At 39.3% G+C, this 26709-nt stretch overlaps 1 protein-coding gene across 1 annotated transcript in view; it reads left to right on the top strand.

Moving 5' to 3' along the window:
• Nucleotides 1–3198: 3198 nt before the first annotated feature.
• The window catches only part of PPP2R3A (protein phosphatase 2 regulatory subunit B''alpha), a 218635-nt gene continuing 195124 nt past the window's right edge, over nucleotides 3199–26709 (top strand). The window contains exon 1 of the mRNA XM_020889172.2: nucleotides 3199–3354. The gene's annotated coding sequence lies outside the window, so the exon portion shown is untranslated. The remainder of the gene's footprint in view (nucleotides 3355–26709) is intronic.

Below are 26709 nucleotides of genomic sequence, written 5' to 3'. Positions count from 1 at the left end.
GAGCTAGCATGTGAAATGAGCACAACTGTGTGGTAGTTTGAGCACTCAATGGCATTGCCTTTCTTTGGGATTGGAATGAAACTGACCTTTTCCTGTCCTGTGGCCACTGCTAAATTTTCCAAATTTGCTGGCATATTGAGTGTAGCACTTTCACAGCATCATCTTTTAGGATTTGGAATAGCTCAGCTGGAATTCCATCACTTCCACTAGCTTTATTCATAGTAATGCTTCCTAAATAAACTTAAAAAATAAAAAAGAATCATTAAAAAATACAACGTGAGGGCTTTATCTAAATCCTGACTTGAAGATATAAACTATATAAACACTTGTGAGAAAATTGGGGAAATTTGAATACTGACTAGATGTTAGTGAAAGTGTTATTCACTCAGTTGTATCCCGACTCTTTGCGACCCCATGGACTGCAGCCCACCAGGCTCCTCTGTCCATGGAATTCTCCAGGGAAAAATACTGGAATGGATAGCCATTCCCTTCTCTAGGAGATTTCCTGACCCAAGGATGAAACCGGGTCTCTGCATTGCAGGGAAATTCTTTATCACCTGAGCCAAAACAAAATCATTAATTTTTAAAGATAAATGATTTTGTTGTTTTTAAAACAGAACTTATATTTTAGAGATACATAGTAAAATATTGATGATTGAAATAATATTCTACTGTGATTTGCTTCAGAATAATCCAGGGAGGGAAAGAGAAGGTGAGGATACAGAGGGAACACATGGGTCATGGGATGGTAACTGTTAAAGCTGAGTAATGAGAGCACAGTAGTTCATCACATTATTCTCTCTGCTTTTGCAGTGTCGTTGTGTTGTGTTCAGTTGCTCAGTCATTTCCAACTCTGCGCCCTATGGACTGTAGCCCTCCAGGCTTCTTGTCCATGAAATTTCCCAAACAGGAATATTGGAGAGGGTTTCCATTTCCTCTTCCAGGGGATCTTCCCAACCCAGGGATTGAACCCGAGTCTCCTGAATCTCCTGCATTACCGGTGAATTCTTTACTGCTGAGCCACTGAGGAAGCCCCACTTTTGCAAAAGTTGATTTTCTTTTCCATAATTAAAAAAAAAATTCAGGTATTCTCTTCTCTGAAAAGACTTATCATACTCTCTCCCTACACCTAATAGAATTAATTGTGCTTAAGACTGTTCCCCTACCATCCAAACAAATTAAACACTTGTTTATTTTCAACTTGTTCTCCCTAATTCGGCTATAAATCCCTTTAGAGCAAAGATTATGTCTACACATTTTCTATTCTTCGTATTCATATCACCAACCACAGAGTTTGGATGCTCAATAAATGGTGGTGAATTGGCAGCTCTCTACCCTAACTCGCCAAGGTGCTTACGACGGATATGCTGACTCTGTCGTGCTGAATCAAATTTCAAGTTAGATCTTGCGTGCTTTATAAATTCAAATCATACTGCATATAGCAAAGGAGCCCAAAAAGTCCTAATGTAAAAACTCAGATAATGAAACTGTCAAAACAAACCTGGAATCCAGCAGGGATTGGCAGAGTCAGCAGTACTGAAATTGTTGTCCAGTTCATTGTGTACTTCCCTTCCTCACAAGTATGCATTACACTGTGACCTTTGCAAAGTCCTTCTGTCCTGCCCTGCCTTTCTCACAAGACTGCTCTAAATCTCAAGTAAGATAGGCTAATCCACTTGAAAGAGCTTTTTTTTTTTTTTTTAAACTGGAAAGCAGCATAAAGTTTAAAGCTCCAAGGCATGAAGGCATCTTAGGGAACACATCATTTTAACTATTGGAAGATGTGACCCTGGATGAAATTATTCAATAGGCAAAGCATGTTTGGTGTGACTATACATTTGACCCTTAAACAACAAAGTTTCGGACATTGTAGACCCACTTATATGCAGATACTTCTCAATAAATACAGTACTTGTATTTTCACGTTTCAGATCTTTAAATGCAGCAGGAAATCTGTGCTTGATTAGAGATTACAATATGTGGCGTCAAAAGAACTAAGATTTGAGTCCTGATTCTATCCAAACTTTTTCAGCCCTCTAGTGAGTCATCTATCAATTCTTTGTTTTTGAGTCAGAGATAGCATGACAGAGGATTTTCCACTGCAAGGGAGGTGGGTGGGTGATAGACGCCCCTTACCCACCCAGCCTTGTTCAGGGGTCAACTGTATATATGAATATATACCTATCTTTTTTCCTTTCTTGAACTATAAATACACACACAGCATCTATTAAACCCTTGGTTTTGTGCTAGGTGCTAGTGACACAGCGAGGACAGCTAGGTGTCCAGGACCTACCCTTGCAGGCCACCTAATCCTTGGCTATTTTTAAGTCTTCACATACCCACATACTTCCCACCCCTAGGTGCTCCTTATTCACGCTGTTCACTCTCCTGATTGACTAATTTATTAAGTTATTTACATGTTTGTATATTTATTGATTTATCTTTTTAATAAAGAATTTCACTTTTTCAAGTTTTCTATATGTGCTCTTAGCACAGGACTGTGGGCAAGTGGCCTGTGAATTCCTGTGTCATTTACAAGGAAGGTAATTTTGGGAGGACCTTCTAGAGCTGACTCCTCCCAACTATCAGTGAGATTTATGTTTTAAGCCAGACCATTTAACATGGTGCTAAATCTCAGGAGTTGTTATAAAGGCGTATGTCTCTGGATAATTCATAAGTTGTATACTGGTTTTATACGACTTTCTGTATTTGTGTTATATTTAACAATAACTGCTAATAATAAATATCTGTTTCAAAATTCCCACACCTTATTCACTATTTCATAACGACATACGGCGCAGACGCTGTATCAGAGTGACCAGGAGTGTCCGGTCAGCGGTGAGGGCTACCTGTCTGCCACCAATAGCCTCAAATGGTACCATCCAGTCGGCTACAAGAGAGCAAAACTACTAATGACAATAACAACAACAACGATAAGGTTATAATACCAGTCACTGTAATAATATATCCTAGAGTGAAATTCGCATCCGCAAATCGTAGTAAGCACTACGAATCGCGTTCCCGGATGGCCGCCAGACGCAGGACTGCAGGCACTGCGGCCGCCGCGCTCTCCAAGCGCCCCTGACCGCCCCCTGTCACTCTCGGGCCGGCAGGGTGGGCGGGGCCCACTGGGAGGGGCGGAGCCTGGCAGGCGGGGCGGGGCGCCGAGCCCACAGCAGAGGGTGGGGCCGAGGGGTAGGTGGGGGTGGACTGGCGGCTGGGCGGGGCGCGCTCGGGCCTCAGCTCCTCACGCGCCGCACTCGCAGTCTCATATCCCGCACCGCCGGGAGGCCTGGCGGCTAGCGCTGTCCGTGATCCGAGGCAGGAGCAGGAGGAGGAACCGCGGGCGCTGAGGTAGGCGTGTGGCCGCCCGCCGCGCGGCCCGGCGCTCTCGCGCCCCGGGTCCGGCCCGCGGGTTGTGGCGAGGCCGGGGGGCGGTGCGCGGAGGCCCGGGCGGGCGGGGCCGGGGCCTGGGGGCGGGGACCGGACCGGCCCGAGGGGTCAGCTGGGCAGGGCCGGCCGCGGAAGTCGGGGTTCGAGGCGGTACGGGCGCCGCCTCATGCCCAGTTTGGTCCCGGGCCTTGTCAGCCCGGGAGGTGTGAAAACGGCCTGCCCCAGGGCGCCCACGGACGAGAGGGCGGGGGACGGCCTGGTCCCTCCCACTTTCGGGGCTCCGGGGCCAGTTCGTCCGTACAGCCCTCGGGAACTTGTTAATAGGAAAGCTTGGCAGAGAAACAAATGCCAACGTTTTGGAAGAACTGAGAGTCACGTCGTTAGGCGCTGAGGCTTTATTTTCCTTCCCCGCCCCCTGCCCAACCTCGGCCCGACTTGGCCAAAGAAGGATGTGTCACCAGCTCGGGGCCTCGGGCGGGATCCCGGGCCCGGCTGGGAGCGGGAGTACCTGAAACAAAGGTAAACAGGGCCCAGGCAGACCCCGGCCCTGCCCCGTGGCTGCCACTGGTCCGCCCCGGTGGGTCTTACTCCGCGCCGACCCCGGCCGCCGCCTCGGAGGGGCTTTCTCCTGGGGGACCTCTCGATGGAAACCAGCTGGCCGACGTTGGAGTTGATGTTGCATCTGCACTCAGCTATGCTCACATCATTCCCAATCCTCTGACTCTGGTAAAGCTTAAGGAAACTGTATCCAGTTTTAGTGGTCAGCAAATGTAAGGGAGAATAAATTGCTGTCTGTAAATTATAAGGTATTTTCTTATTAGGAAATGATCTGGAAACACGAAATAAAAGTTTTTTTACATGTAAGCAAGAAAAAGAGTGATTTGTATGCCTTCCAAAATCTGAGGAAGTGTTCCTCCTCAAATCATTTGTGTACAAAACTTCGCCCAAACCTTCTGTGCCAGGCGTTTTTCTTTGTTCTTGGTTAGTCTCAAGCCTCAGTTTCTGGAGAGAACACCCACTCCGAGACCCTGAGAATGGCCATACTAGAGCAGAGTGTGTGCTTCCAGCTCAGTAGGCAGCAGGCTTGTGTTACAGTAAAACACTGTTTTCTTTTTTTCTTTCTATTTTAAATTATCTGAACTCAATTTCTTCCAGGAGTATCTATAACTTTTAGTGAAAGCCTTTTGAAAAAATCTACAGATTACTCCTAATTTATATGTACAATTTATTTGCATTTATTGCATCCTATCGTCTCTGGCACAAGAACTTAATAGCATGAGATGCTTGTGGAAAAACTTGGATCATGGGAGCTCAGAAACTGAGGACAGAGGGAAGAAAGTTAAAACAAAAATTTAAAAATGGAGAAGCCCTTTTTAAAAAAAAACTTGGAGAAATCTTTACCAGAACCAACCTGGCTATTGAGTTCAAAAATAGCTTTATTACAAGTAATCTGAACATTAAGGAGTTAAAGGTTTTTTTGTATTTGTAAGTATTTGCATATTTTAAAATGCAGCTGACATTTTGAAGAGTGAAAGGCCTATCTGACTTTATCTTAGTCTGAATTAATTTGGCCTTAATATTTTTAGCTGAAACCACTACCCTAAGAGAATGAAAGTTTGGTTTCAACAAGAAGGGAATAAAGATGAGTAATATCGGGGTATGGGGTACTTGGGGGTGGTACCTGTTTAAACCATAACTTTGCCTTTAAACACCTCACATTACCTTTGGCAAACAATTTACTGTGATATGGTCCCTGCCACCCTTCAACAGGCAATTTAAAGCTTTACTTCCTCTCTGAAGCTTTTCTTGACATCCTAACCCCACCCCACCACCCCCTGCAAAAAAACACCACCACCTGGAATAGAGCTGATCACCATTTTGGTTATGACCTTCCTCTAAATTAGAGATGTGGTTGACATTTTGGACCAGATAATTCTTTTTGTGGAGGCTATCCTGTGCATTATAGGTTGTTTAGCAGCATTCCTGACCTCTAGTTAATAGTTACCAGGAGTCCCCCTCCACACACACACACACACACAGTTGTGACAGTCAAACAGTCACACAACCCACACAGTTGTAACACTCAAAAATGTTTCCAGACACTTCCAGATGTCCCCTGGGAGGGTCAAAATCACCCCCACTTGAGAATCACTGTTCTAAATGGACTGCTGTCTTAACACTAATGACAAACGCATTGTCTTCATTTGCTTCTGTGTCGGTTTACTCTGCTAGGTTTGAAGGTAAGAGCAGTCATTCATTTGTTCAGCAAACATGTGGGAGAGGGCCTCCTTTGCCAGGCAGACATTATTTTAGGTCTGGAAATACAGCAGTAAAAGCCATGGATGTTGTCTCTGCACTCTTGGACCATGTAGTCTAAAGAGAGTGACAGAAATGTATAATTATACAATTCCCCATTATAGTCGTGATAGGTTCAGGAAGAAGTATAGGTACTGTGAGTACCTAAAAAAGGGGTACTGACCTAGTTTGGAAACTGGGGAAAGTTTCCTTGGGAAATAACCTTTAAGGTGAGGTAAACTCAAGAAAAAATAGAAGTTACAAGGTGAAGCTTAGGGGGACAGTCTGCAGAATGTCTGTAGCGGGTCCTACTCCCTTCCCCAGCTGCCAGTTTTCCCATACCTTCCAAAGGCGTCATCATGGTTAGTAGTTTTATGTATCATTCTAGACATTTTCTAGAATTGTCATTCTAGAAATGTCATTAACATTCAAGCAAACGCATATTCTTTCTGTTGTTTACACAAACAGCATACTCGTATACACTGTTCTGTTTCTTGTTTTGTTCTCTTAATGTCCTAGAAATCTTTCCATTCTAGTACATAGCGTTCTTATTCTTTTCAATGACTAGTATTCCATGGTATAGATACACCACAGATTATTTAACCATTCCCCTATTGAGGGACATTTAAATTGTTTCCAGTAATTTACTATAAGAAATAGTATTATGCATATGCTAGTTCATATGTGTGTGAATATATTTGTAGGATAAATTCCTACAAGTGGAATTGTTGGGTCAAGCATGTATACACACAAACATTTGTAAATATTTGTGGTTGTGAAAGATTCTTCTTATCAAATTGAAGAGAATGAGTGAATGTTGGGAGAAAAATGATTCTAAGATTACAGTGTGCTGTTGAGTGAATTACATCCCCCTAAAATTGCTTTTTGAAGCCCTACACCCTAATGTGACTATATTTGAAAGTAGTATTTAGGAGGTAATTAAGGTTAAATGAGGTCATAAGGGTGGGGCCCTAATCCAATAAAATTGATGGCCTTACATACAAGAAGAGGAGGAAGGGAAGGCCATGTGAGCACACAGTGAGAATGTAGCCATTTACATGCCAGGCAGAGTCCTTACCAGAAACCAGCCTTGCCAGACATTGATATGGGAGGTCTATCCTCCAGAACTGTGAGAAAACAAATTTCTATTGTTTAAGCTATCCAGTCTGTGGTATTTTATTGTGGCACCTTGAGCTGGCTAATACTGTCAGCCTTTAGGATCCACTGGGGATTGGTTCTGGGACCCTCTTGGGTACCAAAATCCATGGATGCTCAAGTCCTATATAACATGGTGTAGTACAGTCAGGCCTCCATATCTGCAGGTTTGCATCCATGGATACAGAGGAAAACTACACTGTGGAAAGGTAGAGAAAACCTGGTAGCTGAGACCAAGCTGATAACAGAGGAGATAAAGGGAAGTGGATAGATGTAAGGGATATATTTAGGAGGTGTAATTGATTGGATTTGATGAGTGGTATGGTACAAGCACTGAGAAAGAGAAATACATGCATAGGATGAAGCCCAGGTTTCTTGCTTGCCCAGCCAGGTGAATGGTGCTGGTACCTGAACTAGAGAACACTGGAAGGTCAAATGTTTGAGGCAGTTTAAATTACAGTTCACTTTGGGACTGGTGAGAAGCGGAGATGTCGGATGAGCATTTGCTAATTCAAATCCAGAGCCCAGAAGAGTGTGATGAACAGGGGATACACATATTTAGGTGTAAATTGAAGGGCATAGATGAAATTAACCAGCAGAGAGGTTGTACACCCTCAGCCCACAGCTGAATCTGCTTTCCAGATGTGTGTTGTTTTTCACATACAGTGGTAGTGTTTGTTGTTTAATTTTGAGTTAGTTGCCAGTAATTTAAAATGTGAAAATTTCCCATGAAAATCTAGATTTTGGGCTTTTCTTTAAAAGTATGAAGATGTAGCTCTACTGAGCTGGCTTTTGCATATAGGAACAATTGAGCACAGCTGATCCCAGCTGCTTTCTAGTCCACCAAAGAGCCTACCACTACCTAAGACTTATTCCTGGCCTGCTTTGTTTTTTTTTTCTTCTCTGACCCTATAGGCATTTGAGTGTGGAATCCCTGCTGTGGGGAGAGAGTATGGAATAGTGATTCTCATTTTCGTGGCACATGGAAACACTGAATGGTTAAAAAATACTGTTGCTGGAACCTACCTAAGAAATTTCTTTTTCTGGTTGTTGTTGTTTAGTTGCTAGGTCATGTCCAACTCTGCAACCCTCAGACTGTAGCCCGCCAGGCTCCTCTATCCTTGGGATTTTCCAGGCAAAGCATACTGGAATGGGTTGCCATTTTATTCTCCAGGGGATCTTCCCAACTCAGGGATCAAACCTGAGTCTCCTGCATTGCAGGCAGATTCTTTACATCTGGGCCTCTAGGGAAGCCCCTGTTTCTGTTTATTTTATCGGAATTGCAGCCTGGGATCTTTAAAGTCCTCAGGTGTTTCCACTGAGCAGTGGAAGTTGAGAACCATCCGTTAGAGACTGAGAGGAGGGCTCAGCCCTAGCATTTCAAAGTTGGGTCCAGGAGGGTAGCCCCAGGAAAGTGATGAGAAATGGCAAGAGAGGTACAGTGGATGGTAACTTGCTTGCAGTTAAGGTGTGCAAACTTAACCCAATACACTTGAAGTTGTTTCTAGTTAGATGAAAGAAAGTGTTCTAAACAGCAGGTATACTTACTGTTTGTTTTGCATGTATACATATATTCTGTTCATTACTGCATAAAGTTATACATAGAAAAAATAGGATTTACTTAGTAGGCCATTTATAGAATTCAAGAGTATTTGAAACTGTATTTGATTTTTGTCTTAGAAACTCACTTTCAAATTTAATTCCAGTTTAAGATGTGTCATGAAAGGCAAGGGAAGAGAGTATTTTTAAAAAAGGAGTCCTCAAGTAAAGATGTAGACCGAAAATGATATATTGAATTTAGCCAGATGGAGTCTTTGACCTCAGTAACAACTGCTTTAAATTGAAAAAAAAGCAGAAACCAGATTGAAGTGAATACAAAGTAAGGAAATGGAAATTGTGAATGTTGGAAAAATCTTTTGAGAAGTTTACCCAATAGAGGAGTGATAAGGGAGAGGGAAGTATCTTATATGTCTCTATGGGAGGCGCTTAGCCTGTGTTGTTACCCGAATGCTTCTCCTGACTTTTCAGGGAGGTATCTCAGAGGTGCCTGATTACCCCTCTACCCCATTTCAAGGAGTCTTGTTTGCATTTGTTTTGGAGACTTTGTGCTTTTCCCTGAGGAGGTTATTTTGCCAGGACTCTTGAGACTCAGATGTTGGTGATTATGCCCTTAGTCTGTTTCTTATCTGGAAAGCCATCAATCCTAAAGGCCAGCAGCACTCCAGTGACCCTGACATCATCCTTTCAGTGAACTGATGAACAAAGACCAGATTGTCAGCATGTTGAAAATGTAATACTTGGCTTGGTCAGGGATTATGCATCTAGGTGTCATTCCTAGTAGTCTTTGCAGCTACTTTTTTTTCCTAATTAACTTGATCTTGCAGTTTGGTTTTCCAGTTGCATGCATGTAACATTTCTGATACTTTGAAATCTTCATCATTGATGGTGATTAAAAGGTATGGATATAAGTTGGAGGATTAGGCCCTCATTGAGCTCAGAATAAGAGAATACCAAACAAACTTTGGTTTCCAGAAGGCTGTTTGAATGCTGCTGCCTGAAGACTAGGTAAGAGTGACTCTCTGGAGTGGGTTGTCATGCAGATGTTCACTACCAATCTGTCTTTTATCCATTTCTGCCTCATTGGCAACAGTAATTTGACACAGGAAGGTTTAAAGGTCAGTTTTAGACAGCATATTTCTAAGAGTTCTGATCTACCAGCAGGATAGAAATCACAGGGGTTGGAAAATGCCAAGGATTGTTAGTGAAAAATGGTATTTATTAGTTGAAGGCATAAACACCATTGGCTGTACTCTTTTTGCAAACAGTATCATCTCATAAGGGATTGTCCTTCACAGCTGTCATTGGTTCATCAGTTATGTGAATAATGGTTAACTTCTAAATGACTTTGTGATATGAATAGCAGACCTTGGTTTAAGAAGGTTTACATTGTGAGTCTATGATAAAATATTTTGCTTAGAAACTTTTATGTGCTTAGTCAATTGTAGGAATTCTGTTATCACAAATATAGTTAGGTACTATGCCTATTGGTTCCCCAGGTGGCGCAAGTGGTAAAGACTCTGCCTGCCAGTGCAGGAGACACAAAAAACATGGGTTCAATCCCTGGGTTGGGAAGATCCCCTGGAGAAAGAAATGGCAACTCACTCCAGTATTTCTTGCCTGGAAAATTCCATGGACAGAAGAGCCTGGTAGGCTACATTCCATGGGGTCGCAAAGAGTCAGACACAATTGAGCGCGCGCGCACACACACACACACACACACACACACACACAGAGTATGCCTGATGGTGCTAGATGGAGGAAAAAGTTCACTGTCAAAGTTGTCCAGAGCACCTTTGGTTTGTAAAGGAGGCAGTGGTGGCATGGTAAGAGAACTGAGTCAGTTCTTGGGTGTATGGCCTTAATCTCTCAAGTGTGAGCTGTGTGATTTATTGTTTTTATTGAGTTAAAATTCATGTAACATAAAATTAACCATTTTAATCATTTTAAAGTGTACAGTTCAGTGAATCTCAATACATTTACAGTGTTGAATAACCATCACCATTATCTAATTCCAGAATATTTTTATCATCCCAGAGGGAAACCCTATACCCATTAAGCAGTCACTCCCCATCCCTTTCTCCCCCTATTTCCTAGTGACCACCAGTTTGCTTTCTTTCTCTGTGAAGTTGTTTATTCTGAACATTTCATATAAATGGAATCACAAAATATGTGACTTCCTGTGTCTGGCTTCTTTCATTTAGCATGAAGTTTTATAAGGTTCATTCATGTTGTAGCATGTGTTCCTTTCTTTGAATAATATCCATTCCTTTCTTTGAATAATAATTCCATTGAATGGATATACCACATTTTATTTATCCGTTTATCAGTTGATGGGCATTTCCGTTGTTTATACCTTCTGGCTACTGTATATAGTGCTACCAAGAACATTTGTTTGCAAGTTTTTATTTGAATATCTGTTTTAGTGCTTTTGTGTATATACCTGGAGTGGAATTGCTGGACCATATGGTAATTCTATATTTATCTATTTGAGTAACCACCATACTGTTTTCCATAGCAACTGCACCATTTTACATTTCCACTATCAGTGTTTGAAAGTTCCAGTTTCTCCATGTCCTCATCAACACTTGTTATTTTCTGGGTTGGTTTTGGTTTTTATTATAGCCATCCTAGTGGGTGTGAAGTGATATCTCACTATGATTTGATTTGCATTACCTTAATGCTGTGCATCTTTTAATGTGTTTTTTGGCCATTTTATTGGAGAGATGTCTATTCAAGTTCTTAGCCTGTTTTTTAATTGTGTTGTCTGTCCTTTTGTTCTTGTGTAGTTGAGTTCTTTATATATTCTGGTTACCAGACCCTTGTCAGATATATGATCCTTCAGCAACTACCAAGAGTCTTCCATTCTATTAATAGTGCCTAGTGAGTCATGACGTAACTAGAGGAGGACTAGGACTCAGCCAGTCACAGGACCCCAGGTGCAAAAGATATATGGATAGGTTGTACTCATCCAGAATTGAAAGTATTTTTTTCTTATTGAGCATGTACTTGTCAAATTCTGTTACTGTTCCTCTCAAATTTAAGGATAGCTGTTCTAGGTATGTGAGTCATAGTTTTCAATATGAAGGAGTTTTCAGGCATTGAAGGAGAATGAAAGCAGTTTTTTTTAATTGGACCAAGAATTTCACATTTTATTGTACCAACTTTGAACTTCTGAAACTATTTCCTGAATCAGTGGTTAGTGATTTCATTCTCTTTAGTCAACAAATATTTATTGAGTTATCACTATGTGCCTGGCACTTTACCAAACACTAGAGAGATCGTGCCTTGTGATGCAAACCCAAACTCTCTCTTGACCCTCCTCTTGATCCTTCTCCACATCTGCTCCTCTCTGTTGTCTCACTTACCGAGAGACAGTAAGTTCCTTTCCACCACCCTCTCTTGAGCCCTCTCTCCCAAGTCAGGACTTTACCTTCAACATTGCTGACTCCAGTGAGTAAGTTTGCAGTCTTTTTCTTGCTTGACCTTTCAACAGCATTTTGTATAGTTGTTTATTCCTTTCTTTGAAATACTTTCATTACTTAGTTTCCAAAATACTACATTCTCTGTATTTCTTCCTGCCTTACTGGTGATTTTTTTCTCAGTCTTTTTGCTCATTCCTCATCATTTTCCTGACCTCTGAGAATTGGAGTGCTGCTTATTCCTGAAACTTCCAATCTTCCTTATCAACCCTATTTCCTTGTCATTTTACCCAGTCTCGTGACCTTAAATACATACCAACTACTACCACCAAAGACTACCAGTTTTTTTCTCCAAGTTACACCTCTCCTCTGAACCTCACATTCTGTTATCTAAGTGCCTACTTGACTTCTCCATTTGGCTGGCTGACAGGTATCTCAAAACCAAACTCCTGATCTTCCCCTATAAAACCCACTCTTCCCACAGCCTGTCCTATCTCAGTAAATAGCAGCTCCATTCTTCCAGTAGCCCAGGCCAAAAATATTGGCATCATCGCTGACTCTCTTCTCTTTCACCCCACATTCAGTCTATCAGCAAACTCTTTTGACTCTGCCAAGAGAATGCATCTAGAATTGGTCACATCCCAATATCTCTACTGCTTCTACCTTGTCCAGACCACCATTGTATCTTATCTGGATTATTGCCATAGCCTCTTCCCCTCCTTCTACCCTTGCTCTCCTGGTAGCTAGAGGGACCCCGTTAAAAGTAAGTTCTCGGACCTGGCTTCCATGCGGCCTGAGGTGGGGGCATTCCGCTTCATGACCCTTATGGTGTCTGAGGTCGACTGAATGTTAACATATTAGTAAAGGCTAAAGTTTTTTGCATACTTACTACTTGCCAGGCACTGTTACAGGTGCTTTCCTGGATGAAAGTATGAGACCTGTGCAACAACCCTACCAAGTGGATTCTTCACTGCTGAGCCACCTACTGAAAGACAGAAGAACACAGGCAGGAGATCAAAGCCTGAGCCTTTGGAGTGGGAGCACTGGCTCCAGGGCCCTAGATTACGATAGAACTAACCCTATGGAGTATCAAATAGTGATAACTCACACAAAGGAAACCACTTGAATATAAGACCCGGCATCACCTAACTACCAGTTATCACTGGTGCAGGACGCCTCATCTAAACAACAAACAAAACAAAAATACAAACCAAATCATCAGCAGACAGGATTAGCACCTCACTCAGCCTTGCCCATCAGAGGAAAACAAACAAACAAACAAAAACTCAGCACAAATCTCATCCTATATAAAGCTTACACAAACCACTGGACCAACCTTGAAAAGTGAAAGTGAAGTTGCTCAGTCATGTCCAACTCTTTGCAACCCCATAGACACCAGGTTTCTACATCCATGGGATTTTCTAGGCAAGAATGCTGGAGTGGTTTGCCATTTCCTTCTCCAGGGAATCTTCCCAACACAGGGATTGAACCCAGGTCTCCTGCATTGTAGATAGACACTTTATTGTCTGAGACACCAGGGCACTAAATCCTTAGGAGAGCAGAAACCAAAAGGAAGAAGGGCTTCAACCTTGAAGCCTGGGAAAAGGAGACCTCAAACCCAATAAGTTAAAAAAAAAAAAATGAAAAGACAGAAAAATATTACAGAAATGAAGGAACAAACCAGAAACACAGAAGTCCAAATAAATGAAGAAGAAATAGGCAAACTACCTGAAAAAGAACTCAGAATAATGATGGTAAAGGTGATCAAAAACCTTGAAAACAAAATGGAGAAAATGCAAGAATCAGTTAACAAAGACCTAGAAGAATTAAAGAATAAACATACAGAGACATGCAACACAATTACTGAAAATAAAAATACTCTAGAAGGAATCAATAGCAAAATATCTGAAGCAGAAGAACAAATCAGTGAGTTGAAAGATAAAATGGTGAAAATAACTTCTGAAGAGCAGAATAAATTAGAATGAAAAGAAATGAGGATAGTCTCAGAGACCTCTGGGACAATATCAAATGTACCTACATTTGAATTATAGAGGTCCCAGAAAAAGAAGAGAAAAAGAAAGGGTATGAGAAAATTTTTGAAAAGATTATAGTTGAAAATTTCCCCAACATGGCAAAGGAGTCAGTCAAGTCCAAGAGACACAAAGAGGCCCATACAGGATAAACCCAAGGAGAAACACACCAAGACACATATTAATCAAACTAATAAAGACTAAACACAAAGAAAGAATATTAAAAGCAGCAAGGAAGAAGCAATGAGTAACGTACGTACTTAACGTACACTTAACAGCTGATCTTTCAGCAGAAACTCTGCAGGCCAGAAGGGAATGGCAGGATATATTTAAAGTACTGAAGGGGAAAAACCTACAACCAGGATTACTGTACCCAGCAAGGATCTCATTCAAAATTGATGGAGAAATCAAAAGCTTTTCAGACAAGCGAAAGTTAAGAGAATTCAGTACCACCAAGCCAGCTTTATAACAAATGTTAAAGGGGTGTATATAGTCAAGAAATACAAGAGAAGAGAAAAGATCTACAAAATCAACCCCAAACAATTATAAAATGGCAATAAGAATATATATATCAATAATTACTCTAAATATAAATGGATTAAGTGCTCCAACCAAAAGACACAGACTGGCTGAATGGATACAAAAACAAGACCCATCTATATGAGCTATCTACAAGAAACCCACATCAGACCTAAAGACAAATATAGACTGAAAGTGAGAGGATGGAAAAATATATTCCATGCAAATGGGAAGCAAATGAAAGCTGAAGTAGCAATCCTTATATCAGACAAAATAGATCATAAAATAAAGAATATTACAAGAGTTAAGGACACTACATAATGATCAAGAACCCAAGAGGAAGACATAACAATTGTAAATATCTATGCACCCAACACAGGAGCACCTCAATACATAAGACAAACACTAATGGACATAAAAGGAGAAATGGACAGTAACACAATAATAGTAGGAGACTTTAACACCCCACTCATGCCAGTGGACAGATCATCAAAACAAATTTAATAAGGAGACACATCTTAAATGATACATTAGATGAGGTGGGTCTCATTGATATCTTCAAGACATTCCATCCAAATGCAGAATACACCTTCTCAAGTGCACATGGAACATTCTCCAGGATAGACCACATCTTCAGTCACAAATCAAACCTCAGAAAATTTAAGAAAATTTAAATTGTATCAAGCATATTCTCTGACCACAACACTATGAGACTAGATATTAATTACAAGAAAAAACTGTAAGAAACAAAAACACATGGAGATTGAACAACACATTTTTAAATAACCAGCAGGTTACTGAAGAAATCAAAGGGGAAATCAAAAACTTTCTAGAAACAAATAACAATGAAAACATGACAGCTCAAAACCTATGGAATGCAGCAAAGGCAGTTCTAAGAGGTAAGTTTACAGCAATGCAGTCCTACCTCAATAAACAAGAAAAACATTGAATATACAACCTAACTTTACACCTAAAACAACTGGAGAAAGAAGAACAAAAAAAAATCCAAAATTAGTAGAAGGAAAGGAATTATAAAGATCTGAGCAGAAATAAATGAAAAAGAAATGAAAGAAACAACAGTAAAGATTAGTAAAACTAAAACCTGGTTCTTTGAGAAGATAAACAAAATTGACAAGCCCTTTGCCAGAATCATCAAGAAAAAAAGGGAGAAGATTCAAATTAACAAAATTAGAAATTAAAAAGGAGAGGTTACAACAGACAATACAGAAATACAAAGGATTATCAGAGACTATTATGAACAACTATATGGATAAAATAAATGGATAACCTGGAAGAAATGGACAGATTCTTAGAAAAGTTCAATCTTCCAAGACTGAACCAGGAAGAAATAGAAATTATGAACAACCCAGTTACAAGCACTAAAATTGAAGCTGTGATCAAAAATCTCCCAGAAAAACAAAAGCCCAGGACCAGATGGCTTCACAGGAGAATTTTGTCAAATATTTAGAGAAGAGCTAATGCCTATCCTTCTAAAACTCTTTGAAAAAATTGCAGAGGAAGGAACACTTCCAAACTCATTCTTTGAGACCACCATCACCCTGATACCAGAACCAGACAAAGACAACACAAAAAGAGAAAACTACAGGCCAATATCACTGATGAACATAGATGCAAAAACCCTCAACAAAATTTTAGCAAACAGAATTCAGCAATACATCAAAAAACTCATACACCATGATCAAGTTGGGTTTATTCCAGAAATGCAAGGATTCTTCAATGTATGCAAATCAATCAATGTGATACACCATATTAACAATTGATGATAACAATTGAAAGATAAAAACCATATGATCATCTCAATAGATTCAGAAAAAGCCTTTGACAAAATTTAGCACCCATTTATGATTAAAACTCTTCAAAATATGGGCATACAAGAAACCTACCTCAACATAATAAAAGCCATATATGATAAGCCTACAGCAAACATTATTCTCAATGGTGAAAAACTGAAAGCATTCCCCCTAAGATCAGGAAGAAGACAAGGGTGTCCACTTTCACCATTATTCAACATAGTTCTGGAAGTCCTATCTACAGCAATCAGAGAAGATAAAGAATTAAAAGGAATCCAGATCAGAAAAGAAGTAGTAAAGTGCTCACTGTTTGCACATGACATGATACTGTACATAGAAAACCCTAAATATCATATCAGAAAATTACTAGACCTAAACAGTGAATTGAGCAAAGTTGCAGGATACAAAATCAATACACAGACATCACTTGCATTTCATACTAACAATGAAAAATCAGAAGGAGAAATTAAGGAAACAATCCCATTCACTGTTACAACAAAAAGAATTAAATATCTAGGAATAACTTACCTAAGAGGACAGAAGAACTGTACACAAAAAATTATAAGACACTGATGAAAGAAATCAAAGATGACATAAACAGATGGAGAGATAGTCCATGTTCCTGGGTAGGAAGAATCAATATTATGAAAATGACTATACTGCCAAACACAATCTATAGATTCGATGCAATCCCTATCACATTACCAATGGCATTTTTCACAGAACTAGAACAAAAAATTTCACAATTCATATGGAAATACAAAAGCCCCCGAATAGCCAAAACAGTCTTGAGAAAGAAGAATGATCAACCTTCCTGACTTCAGGTTATACTACAAAGCTACAGTCATCAAGACAGTATGGTATTGGCACAAAAACAAAAATACAGACCAATGGAAAAATATAGAAAGCCCAGAAATAAACCCATGCACCTATGGGTACCTTATTTTTGAGAAAGAAGGGAAGAATATTCAATGGGGCAAAGACAGCCTCTTCAATAAATAGTGCTGGGACAACTGGACAGCTATGTATAAAAGAATGAAGTTAGAACTCTTCCTAAAGCCATACACAAAGATAAACTCAAAATAGATTAAAGACCTAAATGTAAGACCAGAGACTATAAAACTCTTAGAGGAGAACATAGGCAGAACATGAGATGACACAAATCAAAACAAGATCCTCTATGACCCACCTGCTAGAGTAATGGAAATAAAAGTAAGCAAGTGGAACCTGATTAAACTTTAAAGCTTTTGCACAGCAAAGGAAAGTATAAGCAAGGTGAAAAGACAACCCTCAGAATGGGAGAAAATAATAGCAAATGAAACAACTGACAAAGGATGAATTTCCAAAATATACAAGCAGCTCATACAACTCAATGCCAGAAAAACAAACAACCCAATCAAAAAGTGGGGAAAAGACCTAAAAAACATTTCTCCAAAGAAGACATACAGATGGCTAACAAATACATGAGAAGATGTTCAACATCACTCATTATTAGAGAAATGCAAATCAAAACTACAATGAGATAATACCTCATACCAGTCAGAATGGCCATCATCAAAAAGTCTGCAAACAATAAATTCTGGAGAGGGTGTGGAGGAAAGGGAATGCTCTTGCACTGTTGGTGGGAATGTAAATTGATACAGCCACTATGGAAGATGGTATGGAGATTCCTTTAAAAAACTAGGAAGCAAACCACTATATGACCCAGCAATCCCTCTCCTAGGCATATACCCTGAAGAAATCAAAATTGAAAAAGACACGTGTATCCCATTGTTCATTGCAGCAGTATTTACCATAGCTAGAACCTGGAAGCAACCTGGATTACTATCAACAGATGAATGGATAAAGAAGTTGTGGTACATATATACGATGGAATATTACTCAGCCATAAAAAGGAACACATTTGAGTCAGTTCTGATGAGGTGGATGAACCTAGAACCTTTTATACAGAGTGAAGTGAGTCAAAAAGAGAAAGATAAAAACTGTATTCTAACACATATATACAGACTCTAGAGAAATGGTCAGAGAAGGAAATGGCACCCCACTCCAGTACTCTTGCCTGGAAAATCCCATGAACAGAGGAGCCTGACAGGCTGCAGTCCATGGGGTCACTTAAGAGTTGGACACAACTGAGCGACTTCACTTTCAATTTTCACTTTCATGCGTTGTAGAAGGAAATGGCAACCCACTCCAGTGTTCTTGCCTGGAGAATCCTAGGGACGGAGGAGCCTGGTGGGCTGCCGTCTATGGGGTCACACAGAGTCAGACACGACTGAAGCAACTTAGCAGCAGCAGCAGCAGAGAAATGGTACTGAAGAGTTTATGTACAGCAGCAGTGGAGAAACATATAGGGAATAGACTTACGGACATGGGAAGAGGGGAGGAGAGGACGAAATGTATGGAAAGAGTAACATGTAAACTTACATTACCATATGTAAAATAGATAGCCAATGGAATTTGCTGTATGGTTCAGGAAATTCAAACAGGGGCTCTGTATCAATCTAGAGGGATGGGATGGGCAGAAGGTTCATAAGGGAGGGGCTATATCTTTACATACAGCTGATTCATGTTGAGGTTTAACAGAAAACAACAGTTCTTTAAAGCAATTATCCTTCAATAATAAAAAAAAATTTTTTTTAAGTAAGTTCTCTGATCAGAGGTTTGACACTTACCTACAAGGCCGTGCATAATCTAAACCCCCTTTTACTTCTCTGATCTCATCTCCTACTACTCTTCCCTGTGCTTACTTTGTCCCAGTCACCAGTGTACCTTGTACTTCCTTCAACAAAGCAGGTACATCCCTCCCTCAGGACGTTTGCTCTCCCATAATGTCTACAAAGCTCCTTCTGTCAGGTCTTTGCTTAAGTTCATTTTCCCCAGCATTCACTTCCCTTTCAAATTCTTCTTCCCAGAGCCCTGGGTAGTCTGAGTGTTCCTCCCAACTCCCAAGATTGAGCACTGAGGCTATTTCTCTCCCTTCTGTTTGTTGATCCATCTTTAAGCTTTCTTTTGAACCAAGTCCCCTGGTTTTGTTTTGTTTTTTTTTAAGCAGTTTGAAAATTGCTTGTCTGTGAGTTTAGAAATAAAAAGCAGAGATTAGAATCTGTGAATGGGTTTGTCATTATGAACTTAGAAATCACAGCAAAGGCACTGAGCCCTTCCATTTCATGATCACAGACATATTCCCTATTTCACAGCCTTAAGGATGGAGCCCTTTATTTTCTTGGGCTCCAAAATCACTGCAGATGGCGACTGCAGCCATGAAATTAAAAGACGCTTGCTCCTTGGAAGAAAAGCTATGACAAACCTAGACAGCATATTAAAAAGCAGAGACATTACTTTGCCAACAGAGGTCTGCCTAGTCAAAGCTATGGTTTTTCCAGTAGTCATGTATGAATGTGAGAGTTGGACCATAAAGAAGGCTAAGCACTGAAGAATTGATGCTTTTGAACTGTGGTGTTGGAGAAGACTCTTGAGAGTCCCTTAGACTGCAAGGAGATCAAACCAGTCAGTCCTAAAGGAAATCGATCCTGAATATTCATTGAAAGGACTGATGCTGAAGCGCCAATACTTTGGCCACTTGATGTGAAGAACTGCCTCGTTAGAAGACCCTGATGGTAGGAAAGATTGAAGGCAGGAGGAGAAGCGGACAACAGAAGATGAGACGGTTGGAATGCATCACCGACTTGACAGACATGAGTTGGAGCAGGCTCCGGGAAACACTGAAGGACAGGGAAGCCTGGCGTGCTGCAGTCCATGGGGTTGCAAAGAGTCAGACACAACTGAGTGACTGAAAAACAAGGATGGAGCCCTAGCATATTCCTGCTGTGAGGACTGATGTAATGATGGTTACAACGTTTCTACCATTGCCAAGCCCCCACTCAAGCACTGTGGCTCATATATCAGCATTTCATCTTCTCTCAGCATGGTATGTCTTAGCAGTCTTGGCATTCTGACATTCTAGTTGGGACCTCTTTGCTATGGCAGGCCCTGCTCATGAGTGGGGTTTCATTCACTGTTGGCAGCATTATTGGAATCCACACATAAAAGCAGTTACATGCATATATGCTAAGTCACTTCAGTCGTGTCTGACTCTTTGTGACCCAATGGATTGTGGTCTGCCAGGCTCCTCTGTCCATGGAATTCTCCAGGCAAGAATACTGGAGTGGGTTGCCATTCCTGTCTCCAGGATATCTTCAGAACCCAAAGATCAAACCTGGCTCTCCCTCATTGCAGGCAGATTCTTTACCTTCTGAGCCACTAGGGAAGCCCCTAGATGAGCTAATTTCCTGGATGACAAATAAGTAGATAAATAAATAATGTAATTTCATGTAGTGGTAATAGTGCTATGAAGAAAATTAAGTAGGGCTATTCCCCTAATGATGAACCCTTGGGTTGTTTCCAGTTTTTCCTCTCTTAAGCATTACTGCAGTGAACATCCTTGTACTTATGCAAATGTATGAATGTTTATATTGTATAGATTCTGAAAGATGGAATTACCAGGTCATATAACCATATAATCAAAATGTTAACAGATAATGCCAAATTGGTCCCCAAGGTGTCTATTCTAATATTATAGTATGTGTAATATAATTAAATCTGTAATATGTTTATGTTTTTTAATATTTGTATTACTTTTAGTCACACTAGGAATATGGAATATAGTCTCTTTGTTAACAAAGGCTAAAAAAAAGCCTCATGTATTCACCAACTTGCAAATTTTTGCCTCTCTCAAAAGTTTCTAAAACTCCCCTCTCCTTGTTTTTTTAAAATTTATTTATTTTTAACTGAATGATAATTGCTTTACAGTATTGCATTGGTTTCAGACATCAACATAAATCAGCCATAGCACTCTCCTTGTTTTAATTTTAATATCCCTGGGGTTGAGCACATTTCCTCAATTTTTGACCATTTGTATTTCTTTTTTCTAAATGGATTGCATAACAAAGGCTGCTGGTTACCTCCTATGACCCATTCTTCTTTTATCTTTAGTAATAGGAACCCCAGCTTTTACATAGGTCCATTGCTGCCAGCATCCAGAAGATTACATTTCTGGGCTTCCTTGGAGCTAAGTTTAACTATGTGAGTTTTAGCTAACAATACATAAGCAGAAGGGCTCAATGTAACTTTCTGAAGTCTCCTTCAAGAGAGAAGGCACCCCCTCATCCCTTCACCCAATCTGTATATTGGAACACAGAAGTAATAACTGGAGCTCTACCAGCCGTCCTAGAGAACCATTAGCTCAATGAGCCAGAAAATCTGGGTCTCTGAGCATTTGGTGGAGCTGCTGCACCAGCCCTCAACTTCTTTCGCATAAGACAGAAATTTAACTTCTGTTTTGTTTAAGCGTTCTTTTTTTTTTTTTTTCTGTTATATACAATGTAGTAAATGCTTTTTATTTATTTATAGGAGTTCTTTGGGTTCTAGATACTCATTCTTTATTTATGAAAATTGTACATTTTCTTCCAATCTGTAAGTCCTCTCACATTGTCAGTTTTTAATTTTGAGCTCAAATTTTCCTGTCTTTGCTTTTATGGCTTTTTTATTTGAATTTTTTTTTTTTGCTAAGTTATTTTTTTTAAAAAACTAACTTTTTAATGGATGTCTTTCCTGTCCTGAAGATAAAAACATAGTACTTTTACATTTTCTTATATATTCTTATAACATTTAGGTCTTTAATTCATCTGGAATTTATTTTTGTGAATAGTGTAAGGGAAAAATCTTGTTCAGTTGGGTATTCATTTGAATAATTTTCCTAGTAAGTTGCATGTCAGATTACTAATTAATAGTTTATATGTATAGGTTGGTTTTAGTACTCTATTTAGTTCCATTGATCTTTGCTTCTGTGCCACTAATACACTTTTAATTACTATATCTTGATAATATATTTTGATTTTTGGTAGGCATGATCTTCTTTCTTTGTACTTTTTAAAAAATAAGACAGCTACAGCACAATATTTATAAAATATATGTAAGGTGTAAAGAATAGCAGTACAATGAGTGTTAAACACTGCTCAGTTTAATGGAAAAATATTATTACTATTTTGTCTTAGTCCTCTGACCCCAAGTTTCTCTGCACTCTTCTTTCATATTTTCTCTTCCATGTGAAATTTTAGAATTAGCTTATATATTGATCTTAGAATCAGTCCATATAATTGAAGGCAATAATAGTTTCTGTATCAATAATGTCTTTTGGAAATTAATAAACTAACTATTAAATGTTTTTCCCATTGAAAAAAAACTTGGGTTGTTTCCATGCCTTAGCTACTATAAAGCTTCAGTGAACATGGGAGTGTGGATGTCTCTTCAAGTTAATGTTTTCATTTCTTTCGGATATATGCCCAAAAGTGGAATTGCTGGATCATATAGTAGTTCTATTTTTAATCTTTTGAGGAACCTCCACATTGCTTTCCATAGTGGCTGCGCCAATTTAGTTTCCTACAAACAGTGCATAAGTGTTCCCTTATCTCTGCATCCTGGCCAATGCTTATTATTTGTTGTCTTTCTGATAATAGCCATTCTAACAGGTATGAAGTGATAACTAATTGTAGTTTTTACTTGTATTCCTCTGATGAGTGAATTCTCTGTACCCGTTGCCTTCTGTGTATCTTCATTGGAAAAATCTCTGTTCAGATCCTCTGCCCATTTTTTAATCTGGTTGTTTGTGCTTTTTTACTCTTGTGTGAGTTCTTTATATATTTATATATTAACAGCTCACCAGGTAGCTGATTTGCAATATATTCTCCCAGAGGTTGCCTTTTCATTTTGTTGATGATTGATGGTTTCTGTTGCTGTTCAGACACTTTTTAGTTGGATGTAATCCCATTTGTTTTATTTTTGCTCCTGTTACCTTTACTTTTGGTGTCAAATCTAAAATACCATTGTCAAGAGCAGTGTCACAGAACTTACCAGTTGTGTTTTCTTTTATGAATTTTATGGTTTCAGGTCTTACATTCAACTCTTTGGTCCATTTTGAGTTAATTTTTGTGTATGGGATAAGATAGTGGTCTCTTTTCACTCTCTTGCTTGTGGCTGTCCAGTTTTCCCAACATCATTTATTGAAAAGATTGTTCTTTCCCCACCACATGTCCTTGGCTTTTTTTTCATAAATTAATTGACGGGCTTATTTCTGAGCTCTATTCTGTTCCATTGGTCTGTGTGTCTGTTTTTATTCCAGTGCCACACTGTTTTGATTACTATAGCTTTGTAATATATTTTGAAATCAGGTAGTATGGTGCTTCCAGTTTTGTCGTCCTTTCTCAAGATTGCTTTTGGCTATCCAGGATCATTTGCGGTTCCATACAAATTTCAAGATTGATTGTCAGCTGGTAAAGAATCTGCCTGCAATGCAGGAGACCTGGTTCAATTCTTGGGTCAGGAAGATACCCTGGAGAAGAGATAGGCTACCCACTCCAGTATTCTTGGGCTTCCCTGGTGGCTAAGATGGTAAAAAAATCCACCTGCAATGTAGGAGCACTGGGTTCAATCCCTTGGTTGGGAAGATCCCCTGGAGAAGGGAATGGCTACTCTCTCCAGTATTGTTACCTAGAGAATTCCATGGACAGAGGAGCCTTACAGGCTACAGTTCTTGAGGTCACAAAGAGTCAGACATGACTGAGTGACTTTGGTAAAATTTATTCCTAGATATTTTATTCTTTTTAATGCAAGTGTAAATGTGATTGTTTTCTTGATTTCTCTTTCTCATAGTTCATTATTAGCATATAGAAATGCAACTGATTTTTGTGTATTGTTTGTGTATCATGCAAAGTTTACCAAATTTGTTTATTAGTCCTAACAGTTTTTTTGGTAGAGTTTTCAGGGTTTCCTATATATAATACCATGTCATCTATAAATAGAAACAGTTTTATGTCTTCCTTTCTGATTTGGATTCCTTTATTTATTTTCCTTCCTGATTGCTCTGGCTAGGACTTCAAATACTATGTTGAATACATGTGGTAAGGGTGGGCATCCTTTTCTTGTTCCCAATATTAGAGGAGACACTTTAAACTTTTTACCATTGAGTCTCATACAGATTGTGGGTTTGTCATATATGGCCTTTCTTATTTTGATTTACATTTCCTCTTCTCCCAGTCTATTGAGGGTTTTTATCATGAATGGCTCGTGAATTTTGTCAAATGCTTTTTCTGCATTTATTGAGATGATCATTTTTTTTCTAAATCTTGCATTTTTATTTTTTTTTCCATTTATTTTTATTCATTAGAGGCTAATTACTTTTCAGTATTGTAGTGGTTTTTGCCATACATTGACATGAATCAGCCATGGATTTACATGTGTTCCTCATCCCAATCCCCCCTCCCACCTTCCTCCCATCCCATCCCTCTGGGTCTTCCCAGTGCTCCAGCCCTGAGCACCCATCTCACGCATCCAACCTGGTCCTTCATTTTGTTAATGTGGTGTGTCATGTTGGTTGATTTGTGGGTGTTAAACCATCCTTACCTCCCTGGAATAGATTCCACTTGACCATGGTATATGAGTCTTTTGCTGTATTGTTGATTTTGGTTTGCTAATTTGTTTTTTTTTTCTTTTCTTTTTTTTTTGGTTTGCTAATTTGTTGAGGATTTTCATCTTGTACTTGTTCATCAAGGATACTGGTCTCTAATTTTCTTTTTTTTATAGTGGTGTTGCCAAGTTGAATTACATGTAATGCTGGCCTCATAAAATGAGTTTGACTATGCACTTACGGTCACCTAATCTGTGACAAAGGAGGCAAGAATATACAATGGAGAAAAGATAGTCTCTTCAGTAAGTGTTGCTGAGAAAACTGAACCATATAAAAGATTGAAGTTAGAACATTCTCTTAACACCATACACAAAAATAAACTCAAAATGGATTAAAGACCTAAATGTAAGGCTGGACACTATAAAACTCTTAGAGGAAATCAGAGACAGACACTCTTTGACATAAATCGCAGCAAAATCTTTTTTTAATCTATCTCCCAGAGGAATGAAAATAAAAATAAAAACAGATGGGACCTAATTAAAACTTAAAAGCTTTTATATGGCAAAGAAACCATAAATAAAACAAAAAGAAAACTCTTAGAATGGGAGAAAATATTTGTAAATAAAACTACTGACAAGGGATTAATCTCCAAAGTATACAAATAGCTCATGCAGCTCAAATATTTTTAAAAAGAGAGAGACCAAAATAACCTAATCAAAAATGGGCAGAAGATTTAAATAGATAGTTCTCTAAAGACATACAGATGGCCAAGAAGGACATGAAGAGATGTTTGGCATCGCTAATTGTTAGAGAAATGTAAATCAGAACAACAGTGAGTATCACTTCACACCTGCCAGAATGGCCATCACCAAAAGAAATCTACAAAAAAATAAATGCTAGAAAAACTGAGAAAAGGGAACCTCCCTCCTGCATTGTTGGTGGGAATGTAAATTGGTACAGCCACTGAAGAACAAAATGGAGGTTCTTTTAAAAAACTAAAAATAGAACTGTCATGTGACCCAGCAATCCCACTTTTGGGCATATACTTGAAGAAAACCATAATTTGAAAAAATACATGCATCCTAGTGTTCACTGAAGCACTATTTACAATAGCCAGGACATGGAAGCAGCCTAAATGTCATTGACAGAGGAATGGATATGGTTGTACATATATACAGTGGAATATTACTCAACCATAAAAAAGAACAAAATAATGCCATTTGCAGCAACATGAATGGACTTAGAGATTGTCATACGAGTGAAGTCAGTCAGGGAGAGAAAGACAAATACCATATGATAGTACTTATATGTGTAATCTTAAAAAAAATGATATTAATGAACTTGTTTATAAAACAGAAGTACTAGTCCCAGATGTGGAAAACAAACTTATGGTTACTAGGGAATTGGGGGAAGGGATAAATTGGGAGATTGAGATTGATGTATACACACTAGTGTATATAAAAGAGATAACTGATAAAGACCTGGAGCTTCCCTCGTGGCTCAGATAGTAAAGAGTCTGCCTGCAACGCAGGAGACCCAGGTTCAATCCCTGGGTAGGGAAGATCCCCTGGAGGAGGGTTGGCAGTCCGCTCCAGTATTCTTTCCTGGAGTATCCCATGGACAGAGAAGCCTGGTAAGCTACACTCCATGGTAAGCTACATGACTCATGTCATAGAGCCAGACATGATTGAGCGACTAACACACATACAATAAGGACCTAGTTACTAATAGCACAGGGCACTCTACTCAGTACTCTGTAATGGCCTATATGGGAAAGAAACTTTTAAGTATATGTATTTATAACAGATTCACTTTTCTATTTGTTTCAATTGTATAGCAAAGTGAATCAACTATACTCCAATAAAATTTTTTAAATATAAAGTGAGTTTGGAAGTAGTCCCTCTTCTTCTGCTTTTTGGGAGAGTTTAAGAAGGACCATTGTACTGTTTTTAAGTGTGGGTCGTAGTTGTAAGTATAGTTTAAATTATACTCATAGTGGACTGTTGGTTAAAGGTGGAACATGTGTGAAACACATGTCACAATATCATAAATTAATGAAGTGCATG

This window comes from Odocoileus virginianus, chromosome 4 (genome assembly GCF_023699985.2).
Source record: "Odocoileus virginianus isolate 20LAN1187 ecotype Illinois chromosome 4, Ovbor_1.2, whole genome shotgun sequence".
Classification (NCBI taxonomy): domain Eukaryota; kingdom Metazoa; phylum Chordata; class Mammalia; order Artiodactyla; family Cervidae; genus Odocoileus; species Odocoileus virginianus.
The sequence above is the reverse complement of the archived record's forward strand: the minus strand, read 5'-3'. Positions and strand labels throughout refer to the sequence as shown.